This window comes from Branchiostoma belcheri, unplaced genomic scaffold, assembly GCF_001625305.1.
Source record: "Branchiostoma belcheri isolate BF01 breed outbred unplaced genomic scaffold, Haploidv18h27 scaffold349, whole genome shotgun sequence".
Classification (NCBI taxonomy): domain Eukaryota; kingdom Metazoa; phylum Chordata; class Leptocardii; order Amphioxiformes; family Branchiostomatidae; genus Branchiostoma; species Branchiostoma belcheri.
Window position 1 is genome coordinate 57296 of NW_017803964.1, and position 20339 is coordinate 77634.

At 40.1% G+C, this 20339-nt stretch overlaps 1 pseudogene; it reads left to right on the forward strand.

Moving 5' to 3' along the window:
• The window catches only part of LOC109475741, a 50180-nt pseudogene that overhangs the window by 23138 nt on the left and 6703 nt on the right, over positions 1-20339 (forward strand).

Below are 20339 nucleotides of genomic sequence, written 5' to 3' on the forward strand. Positions count from 1 at the left end.
TAAAGAACTGTAATGCCTAAGAAAGACGAAAGACGAAATAGAAATGGACAGATCGCCATAGAATAGACGATATCCATTATTTATATTTAATCATGTGTCTGTGTGAAAAAACAAACTATTTTAAAACTGTAATATCTTTTAACCCTAAACAGTACACCTGGGGTCCGCGCGGACCCCAGCACTATATATTCTGTAATATCTTTTTTGTTTCTAAAGATTTTTTTTGAAATTTTAGGTAATTGTCACCCACAAAGTTGTCTCTCATTACAGTGCAGAAAACTCCGTTTCTACCATTTATAAAAAAATTATATCTGATTTTCTTTTGGGGTTCGCGCGGACCCCAGCCGGCTTTCGATCATAATGGATACACTGGCGTTCTTATACATTACCTTATTTCCGTTTTTATATGTTCTTATGCACTCATCGTATGTCTAACAAGTTTTCAGAGAATGGTGTAGTAATAGAATTAAATTTTAATAACTTTGGTGTAATAATGACGTCATATGACGTCAGAGCTAATAATATAGTCCGCCATCTTGGATTTTGACCAATGACGTCATCAAATTAGCATATTCTAGGCATATTAAATGATTTAACTTATATTTAATTATGTAAGATGTTAGTAATGTTGGAAAAGAAGTGTAATTTAATATAAAACTCAGAAAATTGTTATGTTTAAACCAAAATTACTTCTAATTTAAAAAAAAACTAGCCTGTTAGAAACCCGTTGCCATGGCAACACAAAAAAACATCAACTTACTAGTATTAAACTAATATGAACTTTCTTCCAGAGACATTTTAGGAAAGGTCTCCAAATTTGATACTTCTAGCGCAAGCCGTTTAGCCGCTATCTGAGATCAAAGTTGGGCCTCAAAAGCCCCTTCAGTCTGAAATGGGTTTAAAAATCGGGTATTTCTTCTTGTCTTCTTTTCTTCACCAAAAAATAGAAAAAGTTCAAAATGTATGATTTTTGTATGTAATGTGGACACAGAGGGTCCCACATCAGTTTGCAAAACAATTGAGCTGGTAGCATGTTGATAATTTCAAAAAATTAGCAAAAAACTGTTCTGGGGTCCGCGCGGACCCCAGGTGTACAGATTAATCAGTCCGGGAAGGTGTACTGTTGAGGGTTAAGTGTGTATCCCTGTATTTTAACGACCATGGCTCTCCCAACGTTGAGGAATAAAGAAAGGAAATGAATGAATGAATGAATGAATGAATGAATGAATGAATGAATGAATGAATGAATGAATGAATGAATGAATGAATGAATGAATGAATGAATGAATGAATGAATGAATGAATGAATGGATAATACTGAATTAAGGTCCTTTAATCACAACACTAGAAGAAACTCAAAGAAAAGAAAATTGAAACAGACTGGTGGATGAACTTCTCGCAGCAATGGAAAACAAACAGTTCTAGAAACTAAACTAAATATATATGTTTTCTACACTTCATTAGATACGCGACGATGGTGATGAAGTTTGGGCTGATCGTGTTATTCAGTGGTTAGTGGGTCGTGGTAGAGGTCTAGACCAACTCTACCCACAAACTACAGGCAAGTGTGTGTGTGTGTGTGTGTGTGTGTGTGTGTGTGTGTGTGTGTGTATGTAAACACGATAACTTGAGAAGGCCTTGAGGGATTGTCTTGACACTTAGTAGGTGGGTAGGTCTTGATGAGACCTCAAAATGATTAGATTTTGGACCCCCTAGCGTCTTGTTATGGTACTGCAGCTGAACTTCCGGTTTTGATATCTCATGATCTAGACATGCTAGGGTGACGAAATTTGGATGGTAGGTAGCTCTTGTGCTGAGGAAGAAGTGACGTGAGTTTGGGCCCCCTAGCGGCTTGGTCTGGAAATGCAGGGTTACATGGTTGAAATTATTCAAAAGAGGATAACTCAAGAATTGGTTGATGGATCCTCGTGATTTTTGGTGTGTAGGTAGCTTACGTGATGCTTGATATAATTATGTGACAATTATCCAAATTTGCATAATGTATGGGGAAATTCTATAAATCAGCTGTATTCCATGATAGGACTATTGAAGCTTGTGAAATTGGTAATTGAGAACAAGAGAAACACAGGCAGATATTGATTATGTAAATGAAGACTTAATTTGCATAATTAATGAGAAAATTTTATAATTATGTAATGATAAGAGCCTGGAATTTCCTACTTGTGATATTTGAAACATAAGGTTCCGGGTCGGAGTTTAAATTTGAGTCTAAGTAAGTGCGCAGTAAATCGCCGGAAACGTGACTTTTAATGGTATGTTTAGGCCGTGATATCCCTGAAATCGTAATATCTGTGTACATATATTTGTATTTTCTGAAAAGCCTGTTAGTTGTAGCCTTTATAGGTGGCGTAATGTTGGTGGTCCAGCTAAGACTTCCTGGCATTAGTCCGCGCGGATGATTATGTGGCGTTTTCGCCTGACCGCCGGGATGGTACGTTCTATATGCGTTGTGGGTGTCTTCGGGCCATCGAAGATAGCGATAAACTTATCGGATCGATTTTGATTAAATTCAAATTTTTGAAACCCTAGGTTCTGAGCTTCTTCGAGTACTATAAGCCGTTACCCTGGGAAAATTCGTTTTTTCCATGCAGCCATGGTTAAAAATGACGAAAAAAATGACCCCTTACTTAAAAATGTACTTTGATGTGCCTTATTTACCCCTAAATAAATTGGGCGCAGAAAATATCAATGAAGTGTATTGATAAGCGGCACGGCAACCCTTTCCACCAAAAGAGTGAAAAATCCCGACCCGCGTTTAGCACAGAAATGACAGCCCGTCGGGCTGAGGGTGTCAAATTGCTCGAAATACGGAAGGAAACTCCGGTCCGAGACCATAAGTGAAGGTGAACATCATTAAACATAATGTATTCAAATCAGGACCTCATTTGCATAATTTATGAGGAAATGCTAAAATGGCATTGTTTGTTAATATAAGACTGTCCTTTGGTTGAGAATATGATAAAATGATATAAGTCATGAAAATGAGGATCCTATTTGTTAAATCAGGGGGGAATAATCGATAATTTGGCAGTCATAAAGATTAACACCACTTGGCGAAGGTATGAGATCGGGGAACTCTAGTTCACCGTGCATTCCATTTTCTGGTTTCATAATTATGCCTTTCACCCTGAAACGTCAACAAGTAAAAACTAAAAGACATTTGCTAATGAAGCATCGGTAATCCCTGGGGTAAGCACACTTCAGATATCCAGGTGCTCAACACAATCTGGCAATAGCATCCTTAGTATCTTTTTTTAAATGTGGCGGTTTTGGGGTACCAGGACAATGAGAGTAAACGTTGCATAGAAAGCTCTACCATACCCTCCTACCCTTATCCTTAAAAGAACAACCTGTGAATAATTTTTCCATATAGAAACGCGCGAGGATTTGGCTAGAGATCGGCTGTTCGTCTTTTGCGTGCTTCTGAACCGACCGGAAATGGCACGCCTGTTCTGGGAGAAAGGGAAGGAGAGAATTGCCTCTGCCTTGGTCGGCAGCAAAGTCCTCAAGTCCTTGGCACAAGAGATGATGATGAAGAACAAGACAGAAGAGGGCGAAGAAATTTTGAAAAATGCAGAGTAAGCGTAGTGCTGTTTTCTAACACCTCAAAGAACTAGTTCTGTGTGAAGGTGACCTTGAACCAGTTTAGCTTAAATGAACCCAATGGACAGCTGGGCAACTATAGATGTTATAAACAGTGTGCACAGCACAAGTTCTATGAAAATTTATCTAGCACATTTGACAGGTGCATTGCACAATAAACAGCAAAAAATAACTTGTGCCGCCCGTTCCAGTAAGCAGTATGTTGGGTGAGCTGCACAGCGAAATTTAGCACTTCTTTGTCCAGAGGCAGGGTCACTTATAACCACTGGATTACGCATGCTACAAACTGCGTATTACTAATTTTTGCTAATATCATACTAAATTCATTTTGATATTTAATGAGGTTTTGGAAATTCTGGCAACTATTGGAACTGTATATGTTGATTTGTGGTGTTTTATCTTGATATTTTGAAAATATTTGAAAATTGCAATTATTTTAAAAGGGTTTAAGGTAGCTTCAACTTTATTTTCATTTACACGTATCTTAGACAGATTCATTGTTGTGTAAACCATTCGTTATTATTATCAATATATGTGACATGAGAAATGCTTTTCTAAAACATTTACCGTGATGTGCTTGTATTCAAAATCGCTTATGACAAGCTAGATACTAAATGACATTCAAAAGATGGTTTGATACAAAATACATTTCTTTATTAGTTAAAAATAGAATTTGTTCTACAGTTGTACATTGTCATGTGTTCTATGTGGTAATACGTTATTGTGGCATCAATTCCCTCCAGCGAATTTGAAGACCTAGCTATTGGTGTGTTGAACGAGTGTTGGGGAGATGATGAGAATAAAACGCTGCTCTTGTTGGACGGTAAGCTGAACCGCTGGAGAGACCAGACGTGCCTGGACATCGCCACCAGTGGAAACCACCGGAATTTCATCGCACACAGTGCCTGCCAGGCCCGCCTCAACCGCATCTGGAGGGGAGAGCTGAAACTTGATACGTCCATCATTAGGGTTAGTTTCAACCCCTTGTGTGTGTGTGTGTGTGCGCGTGTGTGTGTGTGTGTGTGTGTGTGTGTGTGTGTGTGTGTGTGTGTGTGTGTGTGTTGTGTGTATGTGTGTGTTTGTGTGTGTGTGTGTTGAAAACGCCATGAAACCGTCCAACGGCCCCAGCATTAATTTGGATATTACGAAACATGGCAACCTCGGCGCTCTCTCCTCGCTCCGACCAATTTCAGGTCGCAGGGAGAGCGCAGTGAGAGCGTCGTAGTGAAATGAGGGCCTTCCACGCTTGGTTTCATAATCTAAATATGATGCAGGACGTACACAATTGACATTTAAAGAGAGAAAACGTACAAATTCCGTTTAGTGATTCGTTGATTGCCGAAAAACGCTCCTGACATTTGATTTTTTGGTAGCGCAGAGAGGTCCTCTGATCTCGCTGGTCTGACCACCTGGTTCCAAACAAACCGCTTAACATTAAACATATCTAAGACTAAATGGATGCTTTTTGGTACTGCAAATAGGTTAAAACATACACCAACACTGGAACTCCAAATAGACCAGGAGATCATTGAACAGGTACTGACGTTTAAATACCTGGGTGTCAACCTCGACAGCCACTTAACTTTTAACGAACATGTGGATAAAATGTGCAGTAAAGTATCTCAGAGAATTGGATTACTTGGTAGACTTAGATCTTGCCTCACTATCAATATTGCTGACAAGTTATATAAAACAATGATTCTGCCTATACTCGACTACTGCGACATAGTGTGTGGGAGAGCTGTGGGGCCACTAAACTACAACAACTACAGATACTACAGAACAGAGCAGCTCGAGTGGTGCTTCAACGCAGACTATGTGACTGCAGCACTGACTATGTCCCGCTTTGAGTTCATGTTGGCTAAGCGCGGATTTACCGTCCTGGCGGTCTACAGACTTCTGATGTTCGTCTGTCCGTTCACCTAGGGACCTTTCGGTTTCACCTACATACACCTCACCACACATCTCACACAATATTTTGTAAATAGTACCACACTTTTCGCTGGGAAGTAGTGGGTCTTTAGGGCTGACAAGGGCATTGCGCAGTGTATAGCCTGGTTTGGAGAACAGACTCACGTTGTGCTTGGTGTACGCCCGTTTAAGTCTCTCAGTGACTCCTTTGATGTAGGGGAGTACTGCATAGCTCGCAGGGTGTCGCTCTTTGTTTTCGGACGTGCGGTCTTTATTCCTCTTTTTCCCGTTAGTGATGTTGTTTTCCCCCTCTTTTAGTGCCCATTCTGGGTAGCCACAATGTCGCAGTGCGTCCCTCACTTTTTCCTTCTCTGCAGCTCTGAGGGTGTGGTCTTCTATCAGTGTGTTCGCCCTGTGCATAAGTGTGCCCAGTTTTTGGTGCACAGGATGGTTGGAGGACCACAGCAAATAGTGGTCTGTGTGAGTCTCTTTGCGAAACACATCTGTGGTGATGGAGTTATCCGGTTTACGTCCAACATAGGGAGGCGACCGTCCTTCTCCCTCTCGATGGTAAACTTTATACTGTCATGTTGATTATTAATGTGTTCAAAGAGTTCTTGTTCGTGTTCCCGTTGGTTCACTACCCCGGTACCATCTACATATCTACCCAGAACTTAGGGCGATGTGGGGCAGTGTCCAAGGCTTTACGTTCAAAGTCCTCCATGAACAAGTTTGCTAGTACTGGGGACAACGGGGATCCCATCGCCATACCATATGTCTGTTCATAGATGACGTCATTATACTGGAAGTAAGTTGTACTGACCACAAGGAGGAGAAGTTCCCCGAATTCCTTAGGAGTCAGCAGAGTGCGGTCATGCCAAGTGTGGTCCTCCTCTGCTCTCTTGATAGCCATCTGGACTACCTCTTCCCCCGGGACACTAGTGAACAGTGCCGTAACATCAAACGAGGTAAGTACTTCCCCATCTTCCAACTGAATTTCTCTGAGAATCCTCTGATCTTGGTGACAAGATCGTTGGAATTTTTTATGTGTTCTGCGGACTGTCCCACCAGGGGCTTGAGAAGGTCAGCCAAGTGTCTAGCTTGATGGTACGTGATTGAATTAATGCCTGACACAATCGGCCTCATCTTAAGTGGGTCTTTGTGAATCTTAGGTGTGGCATAGAACCTTGGGGTGGCGTCCGACGTGGGGTATATTTTATCATACACCTGGGGGTCAAGGTGCCCTGCTTTCTTGATCTCCCTTAGTTTCCTTTGTAGTCTGCCCTCGAGTTGTTTGGTGGGGTTGGTGGGCCCAATTACCTTGTATGTGTTTTTGTCATCCAGTAGTTTCTCGCACTGTTCCACATACTCAGTTTTGTCAATATTTACGACTGCCTTACCCTTGTCTGCTGGAATGGTAACTATATCCTTATTCTGTTTTAGAGATTTGATGGCTTGTCTTTCATCCTTAGTGAGATTGGGCTTAGGGGGTTTGGCGTTCTGGAGTATGCCTACCACCTCATTTCTCAGTAGTGATGCTTCTTCTAGACCAAGTTTTTGTGAGGCCACCTCCGTGGCTGCGACGATCTCCTTGACAGGGATCGAACTGGGGGTGATGGCAAAGTTCAGGCCTTTACCAAGAACACGCATTTCACTGGGGGTGGGTTTGTATTTGGACAACACTCTCACCCATTTCTTAAGCTGAGTCCCCGACAAGTCAATGTTATCCTTGCACCCTTGGTGTTGTGAACATCCAAGTTGCACGCACTCCAGTTTTTCCAATTTCTTTATCTGCGTCATTTTCGACCGTTGGAAGGTCGCTTCCTGTGACCTTTGCACCTGCGCGCTAACTCTCTCAAACATGTCAGGGTTATCGGCGCCATGACAGCGATTGCGAAATGACTCTTCCTGTTGTTTACATTTACGCGTAAGTTGCTGTACTTTGTGGTGTGTGAGGTGTATGCGTTCACGTAGTAAGGCTTTTTCGGCGCGATGGATGATTCGTTTAGCATTGTTAGAATGCACATTGGTCTTAAGTTTCAGACTAACCGGTGTTACATCGAGATCCTTGCACCGTAGATTGAACCGAAGGTGGTTGCGATGTCCACGCCGCGAATCCATGGAGTCAGAAGGACTCCATGCTCGTTCCAACAACATCAACACCGGGACAATCAAGAACTTTGCCGACGACGGCAGAAGGAAACACCCAAGAAAATCTGCCCAATATGTCGACAGGCAGGACGAAAGGTATTTGACCATTTTCTTCCAACATGCCCGTACTTGCCCGACGTAGACAAAAAGTACATGCGGAAGGTCGGTCGTGATCGTAACCACGTGCAGGTCGACGAGTTTCCTCAGGCCGCGGAGGCTAAAGGACTCACAGTTCGTGACTCAGAACGCGTCGATGTATTCCGTCCAGGCATACACAGCGTCTTCTTCGTCAATGATGCGACATGTTCTAGACGGGTAACCAACACCCCAAAGACAACTTGTCAAGTACCTAGGTGCTCCATGCATCCCCTAAGACCAGCCCTGTTACTGAGAAGCAAGTGAAAACACCACTGCCAGCCTTCTCCCCAGAGCACAGATCTGGTACCCTACACGTGCAGAAAGACAATGTCTATCCTATGGCCACCACTTCTGTGACTGAATGGCCAGTAAAAACAACACCGCCTGCCTACTCTGCCAAGCTCAGATCAGCTACCAAACATGTGCAGGACACCTGTCAACCTTCCTGTACAACACAAGCAGACATTGCCAAACGTGTGAAGGAAGAACACCAATCCTCCTCCACAACACAAGCAGACGTCGTCCCATATGTGAAGGAAGAAGACCAACCTTCCTCCACTACACAAGCAGACGTCGTCGAACATCTGAAGGAAGAAAGCCAACCTTCCTCCACAAGAGAAGCAGACATCACCGCACGTGTGAAGGAAGAAAGCCAACCTTCATCCACAATACAAGCAGACGTTGCCACACATGTGAAGGAGAAAACCAACCCTCCTCCACAATACAAGTAGATGTCACCACACATGTGAAGGAAGAAAGTCAACCTTCCTCCACAACACAAGCAAACGTTGCCACACATGTGACGAAAGAAAGCCAGCCTCCCTGTGCCACATCAACAGTCTCGGTCACACTGATACAGGGAGAATACCAACCCCCTCAACCTCCAGCAGAGGCAGCCACAACTCAGGTGAAGAGAGAGTACCAGCCTTCTCCGCCCTCAGCAGAAGCTGACACAACACACGTGAAGGGAGAGAACCAGCCTTCTTCACCCTCAGCAGAAGCTGACACAACACAGGTGAAGGGAGAGGGATAAAACCAGCCTTCTTCACCCTCAGCAGAAGCTGACACAACACAGGTGAAGGGAGAGGGATAAAACCAGCCTTCTTCACCCTCAGCAGAAGCTGACACAACACAGGTGAAGGGAGAGGGAGAAAACCAGCCTTCTTCACCCTCAGCAGAAGCTGACACAACACAGCACACCAACACAGGTGAAGGGAGAGAACCAGCTTTCTTCACCCTCAGCAGAAGCTGACACAACACAGGTGAAGGGAGAGTACCATTTTTCTCCTTCTGCAAACGTTAACACACCACACGTGCTGGAGGAATGCCAGAGCCCACCTGATCCTCCAGAGCATCAACACCTACCTGTTCCACCTGTGTGTCATCACCCACCCATCCGACCTCCACCTGAGCCACCTCCAACTGTTTGAGACAACTGCAGTTCCAGAACACCACGGACTTGAACATTACGGCACCAACAGATGCCCCGCCACTCCATCTTCAGCATACAACGTACCTGGTCATCCTCCACAACCATCACTCCAGTTACCCGAACTTTCTTCTCGCCTGAAAGACTTTATATCCATTTACACCAGGAATATGATACTCAGAACTGATTTACCTGACAGTACTAAAATACCCACCTTGCTGGACTGACTTGAAGTGAAGGTAACTTTCTAATCTTGAACCCTAATCTTGAAATGAAAATTCACAATAGCATGCCATTTGTGTTTACAAACAGGTAGATGAAGAAAGAAATCCAATTGCCACATTGTTTACTATTCTATTGTAAGTTATTATACTTAAGGTCTTGATGATGATGATACATTTGTACTTTATTGTTGATGGATGATGTTCTGATGTTTATTTAGATGACAATCACCATACTATTGCTCAGTTACTTACTTTGTTATATTAAGAAGGAAAGAAATGAAGAAGTGGATGATTGCAACAGGTCACACTACTCCCATGTTTTCAAAACTTGATTTATTACCTTAGTCAAAATTTTAGTTTGGTTCTAAAGGAAGATAGGACTCTTGTTATTCTATTTCAAAGACTATTTACCCTCCCTGAAGATTTTGAATCAGAACATTCAGAATTCTTACAGAAGTAGACAAAGAAGATATCCAGTTCTTCTAGTTGACCTTGTTATATTACCCATTATTTGTTACAGTTGACATTTAGTATATGATGCTAATATGTTAGCTATTGAGACCAAGAAGGAAAGACAAGAATGTTTACTATTAATATAATAGTTACTATACTTATTTCTTATTCGATACTTATACATGCATGTTGGCTCAAGCGATTAGTTCTTGAAACCAAGAAGGTAAGAGAAGAAGAACAGAACGATAGAAGAGACCTATTATTCGTAGACCAGTAATTAGTATCAGTAGAGAATTACTTCTATTCTGTCAGGTATATCATGTATCGAGAATTTTTGTTAACTTGGAGAAGAAAAGTAGTACAGATAACTTGAACAGTAGGAAAGTAGGAGGAAGAAGGAAAAAGAAAGAAAAAGATCACGTCACCATGTTATGTTGACACTATTTAGGTTGCCAGATTATGTTGGCCCATGACCCCACTGGAGGTCACCCTGTGAGGTCACCTTTGTCCGCCATTGTACCTTCCTTGAGAATGTTGTATGAAACGCGTCTCCTACTACTTCGCTACTTGTTATCGTTGAGTCGTCAACTGCGTGTCTTATTAATGACGCTGATCGTTCTCCATCCCTCTGACCTATCTTGGCTGTTCTGTCTCACCCTGATCGTTCTCCATCCCTCTGGCCTATCTTGGCTGTTCTGTCTCACCCTGATCGTTCTCCATCCCTCTGGACTATCTTGGCTGTTCTGTCTCACCCTGATCGTTCTCCATCCCTCTGGACTATCTTGGCTGTTCCGTTCAACCTGAAAGTTCTGCATCCCTCTGGCCTATCTGACATACCCTGAACATTCCCATCACTCTGGCCTTTTTGCCTCACCCTGAAAATCTCCATCACTCTGGCAGTCTGGCCTTTTTGACTCACTATGAACATTTCCATCACTCTGGCTTTTCTGACTCACCCTGAACACCCCCCATCACCTTGGCCTTTCTGAGTCACTATGAACATCTCCATCACATGCCTCTGACATGTCCCTGATATAACTTTTGTCCGGAAAATTAAAGGTTTTAGAAACCTTAATTATTTTACTGCGGATGTTGGAAGTTGCAGATGTTTAGTTTACTATATGGTCTCTAATAGCCGCTCTACTAATACATTTGTCATTTTTTATACCCTTTAGGTTATCACCTGCATCTTCTTCCCACCTTTGGTGCCACTTCTAATCCACTTCCGAAATGACCAGAAGACAGAAGACCAAAGTCCAACGTCTCGTGGAAAGGACAAACAGTACATGGCAGAATTATCAGAAATGATGTTATGTTAATTTTGAGGATTAAAAAGAAAGGTCGAATGTATTCGAACATTGTCAGTGTTCTGTTTCGTAGCATGTAAATCCCCTTTTGACTTTAGAATTTTTCATTTTTCAGCGAACCCGAGACACAGAGTGCAAGTGAGAATGTGGAGTTAATGGAACGCAATGGAGATATGGCAGAATCCGGGTAAGAGATATACTGCAATGCAACAAATAGTGCTGCGGGTAATCAAATTAATTGTAATCAAATTAATTGATATAATTGATCTAAATACCCATCAAAATATGTCAAGACTAACTGAAGAGATATTGAAGGAATGGAAAGAATCGGCAGCTACACACACTAACAAGTATTTCTAATCTCAATATTTATTAATCTATTTTTGACTTAGGAACAAGAATTATCTAAACTAAGATTGGGAATGTCGTAGCTACATTGAGAACAGCTAGGGGTCATTTGTCTCCTGTATTATTTTAATCTGTATGAATAGTAGCAACTGGCACAAAATGTTTGGAGCCGCTTTGACATTTTCAAGGGAAGTACTTTGATACTTAAGTGTGAAAGTATAAGACTATATTGTACAGTGTAAAGTACAATATGTACCACAAAAATATTTACGATGAATTACTGAAAACAGAAAATAAAGCTTTTACCTATTCTTCACGTTTGCCTCTGATGCTAAGTTTGAAGTAACATATACAATGTATCGAGATGTGCAACTAATCAGAACGGATAATCTTGCAGCTGGTAGATAAGCCAAGATTGGGTTTTTTTAAGCCAACTTAATCAACTAGACCTTCCATGTTTTATTGAAAAGCAACAACTGTCATTTAATACTGTTAAACCTCCGTGTAGCTGGAACACCAACAAAAATGAAATATTCCTGCCTTTTAGCCAGTCCAACAAGACAGCACAAGCAGACAAGGAGGAGTTGGATTTCTGCCAGAAGATCTGCCGCTTCTATTGTGCCCCTATTACCATCTTTATGCACAATGTGGTATGTTAGAGTTTTTTTTTTATTCTGTACTTAACTTGACTTGACTTTCTTCTTCGTCTTATTACTGCTAATCCTGATAATAATCGGATTAGCAGAAGTTGCGAATACATATGTTAGTTACAAAACAAGTCTTAATTCGCAGGCTGATCTTAGCGTATGGAACTATATCTTTATCAGAAATCTTACTTGTAACCTTGTACATGTTTATCGAAAGGACAAATACAATCTACTAACTGTTAAAAAGGTCGTCCTTGAAGGTATGCATCATCCAAGTATTTCATATGAATTGCTATAACTTTAAACATAAATTAAAACCTATGTAGAGAATCAAGAGTAATGGCCTCCAGATTAGCCCATTCATGTTTATTGACTCATCTCTTGAAGAAACCAACTCTGGTAATAAGACCCAGAGAGTAATTGAGAACAAAAAAATATAGATTATGTAAATGAAGACCTAATTTGCATAATTAATGGAAAATTTTTATAATTTTATAGTTGTAACTGCTGGGAATTTCATACTTGCCACACTTGGGAGTTAAGTGAAGGCGAACACCAATAAACATAATTTATCATGTCCACATTTGCATAATTTATAAGGAAGTGCTAAATAGCTTTTTTGTTAAGATAAGAATGTCATTGGGTGGAGAATATGATCAACTGATATAATCCATGGAAATGAGGTTCTTATTTGCAAAATCGATTAAAATTGTATAATTCGTCAGCCGCAAGGGTTAACATCATTTGGCGAAGGTATGAGATCGTGGAACTCTTGTTAAAAATTTGTCGAAAACACATAATATCCCTATATAGTAGAGGGGATTCATTCCTCAAGCTACCGACATCTTGCACACGCAGTCGTCCCTCAGTAAGACATCTGGAGCCGCATAGTTCCCGTATAGAACTTTTATTCAGCCTGTCACACAACCGGTTTCGCCTGTGTGGCTTCTTCAAGTGTACAGAGGCTAATGACACAAGTGCATGAAGTTCTCACTTATATACCTTTCCAGTGCATAGTGCCCTCAGGTCAGTTACATGGCGTTCAGAATGCCCTGACCTGTTACATAGTGCGTTTTGACCTAGGTTGACCTACTACATGACGTCATCTATTGTTCTAGAACAATTAAACATGTCATAAAGGTCTTGTTTACCATGTTACACAAAACGAAAAATAAAGAGAAATCCATCTTCTTCGAAGTGTAGTCTTCTCCCCTGGCTATTTTTCTTGCTCTGGCTTGTAGCTCTGGCTTCTCAGCAACTTGTGGGGCTCGAACAACACGTAGAATTCTCAGGGTTCTCCTTTTCCTTGTGTGACAGGCTGAATAAAAGTTCTATACGGGAACTATGCGGCTCCAGATGTCTTACTGAGGGACGACTGCGTGTGCAAGATGTCGGTAGCTTGAGGAATGAATCCCCTCTACTATATACACATAATATCCCTAATAATAGAAAAGTTTTCAAATTACAAAACATAAAAGAACAATGAAATAGAGTATAAAATAACTAAAGTCTAAATGATAAAGGTAGCTGTCTAGAACTATGACTATATCTAAAACTATGTCAGAAGGGTTTGACTTCTCTTTTGTAATAATATCCCTAATGATATCCCTAATACACCACATTATCACAAAACCACAAAATATTTAATGGAGGGATGATGTCTACGACTTCTTGTTGTTGTTGTTATTATTTATTATTGTTATTGGTTAGTTACTGTTTTTATTATTTATGTGTGTTGTTTCTACGTGACTTTATGTATTTTGTTTATTACAAAAAACAGTGTAAAACAGTTCCCCACTAAAATCAGTGTTATTACCGAGTGGGAAGCCCTGTATATATATGACGGAAAATAAATTAATTCACCTTTGATACAACTGACCAATCCAAAATTAGAAAGTCATCACTTGGTTTCAAGTTAATAAGTTATCCGGTAATATCAGAAAGAAGCTTTATCTCATATTTTGTGGTAGAAACGAGTCATGCAATACAAAAATCTAGGAATATTAATTCGATGACAAACTGACATGGAACCACCACACTATTATGATAGTAGTATATATTCAATAAAATGTCCAAACTTTCTAAGTAAATAAAATTGTGCGAATAAATAAAACAAACAGTAGTCAGCCGGTTTTCTTCTGCGTGACCTTATTACCTCCGGTGATGGAAATATCATTCCGCGGAAAGGTTCTGTTTTCGACACGTCGGCAGAACGTACTACGCCTGCGCAGAACCCTGTATTTTCACGGTTTTCGGTGGGTTTTTGGTCAACGTTGCCTCAGAATTTTGCCTGTTGCAGAGGATATATTTTCCGACATAACATTTGGAAACTACAGACGAAATGTTTTCCTTATATGCGCGAATACAACCTTATATGAGACGTTCTACCAAAATGCTATGTATAATACATTACGGGATTCGCGCAGGTGCAGTGCATTCTGCCGACGTGCTACTGTTTTCAGACATGTTTGTGTTTTCGCAGCTGTATATGTAACTCATGGTGGGTTTGGCGGATTTCTTTGTTTGTACACGCTCTGTTATTGTGGTCCGTATGATGCATCGCATCCATTTGAAGCATCCTACTTTTTCTTCAAAAAGCTGTGGTCTTGTGCGACGTACTGGTTAGCGTTTGGCCAAGAACCCATAGAAACGGTTTCGAATCTCCTGACATGCACCGACATTGTGCCTTTCGAAGAGGTACTTCATTTGGCTTGGTATGATTACCTTGTGTTAGGGACGTTCCTCGAATAGGACATCCGTGTTCTTCCATTGACACATATAAGTAATCCTGTCTTCAGACCTGTCCAGTGTCCACATTGTCCACCCCCCACCCCCCTGGTATTCTTTGGCATTGTTGACTGTAACAGCACCCTGGCATAAAGCAAATTTAAAAGAGCTACTAATTCTAGTACAGTGCATTTAATAGCGGTGTGTTATAACTAAAATGTTGGTGTGTTGCAGATGTTCTATATCCTGTTCCTATGCCTGTACTCAGTGGTCATCCTTACAGAGTTTGAAATCAGCGTTTTGTCACCTATCGACTACATCCTGACAGTTTGGATCTTTACTCTCTTCTGTGAGGAAATTAGACAGGTATATTTTTGTTTGTCATGAAATCAAAGAGTCAGCCTTACTGCACATTGTATAAGCTGTACCAACTGCTGTCTTTTTGGAAACCAGCTGTTTATATGATTGGTTGATATTTCAGCTCATCACTACCGAGGCAACATCATTGAAAGGGAAGTTATCGGAATACGTCAGGAACCCCTGGAATATGTTTGATCTTATCAACATTGTCACCTTCATTGTAGCATTCGGTAAGTCAGATATTATTAAAGCACCGGAAATCAAGACACTAACGTCCTATTTCTACTACTGAAGCAAGAAGCGAGAGGATCACGTGTATTCAGTAGGTATACGAGATTTCTCGAGTCTAGCTCAATTAACATACACGCAACTGAAAAGGGCCGGCTGTAGTGCTTTATAACAGGATCCTGAGCCATGGCCTACTCTCCATTGTACTTGTACTTTGAAACTTGTATTTGACCTCGTACAATGAAACTGTAAATTCTGCACGTAGATAAGCGTTTGCCTTCTCGCTTCTTGCTTTTTGTCATGGATAGGAATATTGAAGACTCGGGAGCCGAGAACAATGTTCTATCAGGATCTCCTTAATTCTATCCGTCTCTCACCGTGCCTAATGCTCTACTCCCCGGTGTCCGTCTTACTTACCCCCTCCGTATATATGGTCCTTATTTCTTAAGATAACAACTATATATAGACATATACATAGCAACAGTAACATCTGTGGACCACCCCGCGACATGTTCACTGAATTAAAATGGTTCGAGATCACTTTCACGGAGAGTTTTGTTTTTGGATCCTACAGGGCTCAGGTTCTTCCCTGAGACGTTTATTGCTGCGCGGGTCTTGTACAGCCTGAACCTGATGATCTTCTTCTTCCGCCTCTTGCACGTCTTCTACATCAGCAAGGAGATGGGACCAAAACTCATCATGATCGCAAAAATGGTATATTACCTTCACCCAAAATGTTATATTTTCGGAGGCGTTCGTGTGTTTGTCTGTCAACACGATAACCTGAATAGGCTTATTTGGATTGTCTTGATATTTGGTATGTAGGTAGGTCTTCAGTGGACCTCGAAATGATTTGATTTCGAACCCCCTGGCGGCTTATGGTACTGCAGCAGAACTTCCAGTTTTGATATCTCGTTATCTGGACATGCTAGGGTCATGAAATTTAGCTGGTACGTATACGTAGCTCTTGTGCTGAGGAAGAAGTAAAGATGTTGGCACTCCTATCAGCTTGCCCTGAAATTTCAGGGGCGTTTGTTGAAAAATATTCAAAGGAGAATAACTCAAGAACTGGTAAAGGAATCGTCATGATTTTGGGTATGTAAGTAGGTTAAATGATGTTTGACATAAGAAGATGACAACTCTGTAAATTAAAATCGAATTTGCATAATAAATGGCGAAATTGCATAAAACCGCTGCGTTCCATGATAGGACGGGTAAAATTTGTGACATCTCTAAGGCCATTTTGATTTAATTATATAGATGACATAAAAATGAATGAATAAAATAAACTAGAGTTTGGACATCTCATACCTCCATGACATATTTAGTGTTTTCGTAAATCTTATGCATGGGGATGACCAGCTGTAAATGGCTTACATCTACAATCCTGCTCATTAGTAAATGTTTTATATCAATTATTGACATAGCCTCTACGTAGTGAAATCCTTATCGTTTGGCATGGACAACGTATGATATTGTTGGTTGTATGCAAGCACGGCCTTTGACATACCTTTGCGAAATCATGTTAGCCGTCCAAACTGACTAATTATGTACATTTTTCACTGTGAATATGCAAATTTAAGGGTCTGATTTGCATATAGTATATGAGTTGATCATATTGTCTACCCAATTTCAGGGTTATCTTAAGAAATAAGGCTATTCTAGCGTTTCCTCATAAATTATGCAAATGAGGTCTTGATTTGATTGATTATGTTCAGTGATGTTCACCTTCACTGAACTTCCAATTATGACAAGTATTAGATTCCCAGCAGTTACCACCATAAAGTTGTACCAATAACCCATTATCTGTGCAAATTAGGTCTTCATTTACATAATCAATATCTGCCAATGATCTTGTCGTATTCACTTACATGTGTCACAAGTGTTTATAGCCCTGATATCTAATACAGCAGATTTATAGAATTTCCTCATTAATTATGAAAATTGGATCATGATTTGCATAATTATAATTTAATTATGTCAAGCATCTCTTAATCTACCTATATACCAAAAATCACGACAATCCGTCAAACGGTTTAGTTATCCCCTCTCGAAGATTTTCAAAGAAACCATCCTGCAGTTCCAGAAAAAGCCGCTAGGGGGCCCAAACTCATGTGACTTCTTCCCGGGAACAAGAGCTACCTACCATCCAAAATTCATGACCCTAGTATGTCCAGATCGAGAGATATCAAAACCGGAAGTTGCACTGCTGTACCGGGGGAAGCCACTAGGGGGCCCAAAATCTAATCATTTTCAGGTTTTGCCACACCATACCGACACACCAAGTATGAAACCAATCCATCCAGCCGTTCTTGAGTTATTTTGTTGACCAACAGACTGACAGACTGACAAACGCAACTGAAAAAAATGTATACTAGAGTTTTACGATCTCAAACCTCCACCAAATAGTATAGTCAAGTTTATTGCGCAACAATTGCATTGGATACAAAGTATGGCAAATAACAATAACTATAAACTACTTCTTCTGGTGTACTAATCTAACTTCAATACATTATGTTAAAATGGACTGTTACATTTCACATTGCTGTCACATTGTTTCTCTTTTGTATAGCATTTTGTACATATTGACCTACATGTAGATAAACAGATACAGAGTCGGGGCATGATAAAAGCATGTTGAAAATTTCTCTACTTGTTCCAGGTAGTTTTATTTTACTCTTTCATGATATCATTAGTATTGATGCTAATCTTTATGACTGACAAAGTAAAGATTATTCCTCCTGATTATGCAAATAGGATCCTCATTTGCATTAAGTATATCAGTTGATCATATTCGTCATCAAAAGACAGCTTTATCTTAACAAAGAAAGCAATTGTATCATTTCCTCATAAATTATGCAAATGAGGTCCTTATTTGAATAAGTTATGCTTATTGATGTTCACCTTCACTTAACTTTCAAATACCCCAAGTATGTAATTCCAGGCAGTTACCATGATGGAGGTATAACGGTTTCTCATTGATTATGCAAAATAAGAGTTAATTTACATAATCAATGTCTGCCTGTCCTTCTCTCGTTCTCAATTACATATGTCACAGGCTTGAATAATCCTATAATGTAATGCAGCTGATTTATAGAATTTCCTCATTAATTATTCAAATTACATAATTGCATAATTGTCGCATAATTATGCCAAGCGTCACTTAAGCTACCTACATAGTATTACCAAAAATTACGACGATCCGTCCACCGGTTCTTGAGTTATCCTCTTATGAATATTTCCAAAGAATACCCCTGCAGTTCTTGAGCAAGCCGCTAGGGGGCCCAAACCTATGTCACTTCTTCCCCAGAACGTGCAACGCATCACACCGCAGCGAAACGCAACGAATGCGGAAGTAACTATGCCACCGCAGGGCAAAAAAATGTGGGGGTCTATGATCTAATTAAGACATGAAATTATTGAAAAATATTGTGCCAGGAATGTCAGCAGGACAAGGGTTAACATACGACATATATTCGGTCATTTTGTACGATGGTTGATTTTTTTTTTAAACGGACGAAATTTCATGCGCGCGCGGATGTCATCCATATATATTAATCGAAACAACAAGGCCTAATTCAATGCCTAAATGAAGGCCTTATTTGTATAATAATAAGAAACTTTTGTAATTCCGTCGTTGTGTTAAACTGCTGGAAATTTCAAACTTGCAGCATTTGGAAGTTAATTTAAGACAAAAATAATTATTCAAATCAGAACTTCATTTGCATATTCTATGGGGAAATGATAGAATGGCCTTTGTTAGGATAGGACCGTCATTAGGTGGCTAATTATATATTTTAAAATATAATTCATAATACAATTCAGGCAAATGATAATGTTATTTTCAATGAGAAACATGGTTTGTCACTTGTAAGGTAAACATAATTTGGCGAAGGTATGAGATCGTGGAACTCTAGTTTACATATTCTACTCACACATGATTCTAGTTTACATATTCTACTCACACATGATTCTAGTTTACATATTCTATTCACACATGATTCTAGTTTACATATTCTATTCACACATGATTCTAGTTTACATATTCTATTCACACATGATTCTAGTTTACATATTCTATTCACACTTGATTCTAGTTTACATATTCTATTCACACTTGATTCTAGTTTACATATTCTATTCACACATGATTCTAGTTTACATATTCTATTCACACATGATCGCATGAACCACCCTTCACCACTAGGATGGTTTTCAAAGGGCTCTGTGGGCGTATGTTATACTAGTATGATACTAGTATAACAAATATGGCACAGACTGGCTTAACAACTGAAAGTTTATCTATTGAGATTTACAAATTTGTGGAAGGATTGAAATAACAGCCGGGAGGCCATATTGTACTTGCAAGGTTTGAGTGTTCAATATTGTTTTTATACAACACGCCATGACCAACTTTACCAGCATGACCACACCATGACGTAGCAGTTGAATGTAATTTAAAGCAAAGAGATATAAGGCAAAATGATGAACGCAGATTGATGAGAGAACACCTGAATCAAAAACCCCTACACTATTCACTCCCAGAAACTTTAAAACTTCCTCACTTGGCATACCTTACCTGTGTAGGTTTGACACTAATATTCAAATTCACATGATGATATTACTTAATGTTATGATTCCTTTTTTTACAGCTGAAGGATCTTATCTTCTTCATCTTAATTCTGATGATCTTTATCCTGGCCTACGGTATTGCATCACAGTCCATCCTGTATCCCAACGAGAGCAGAGCTTGGACAGTCATAGGGGGAATCTTTCACAAGGCGTACTCTCA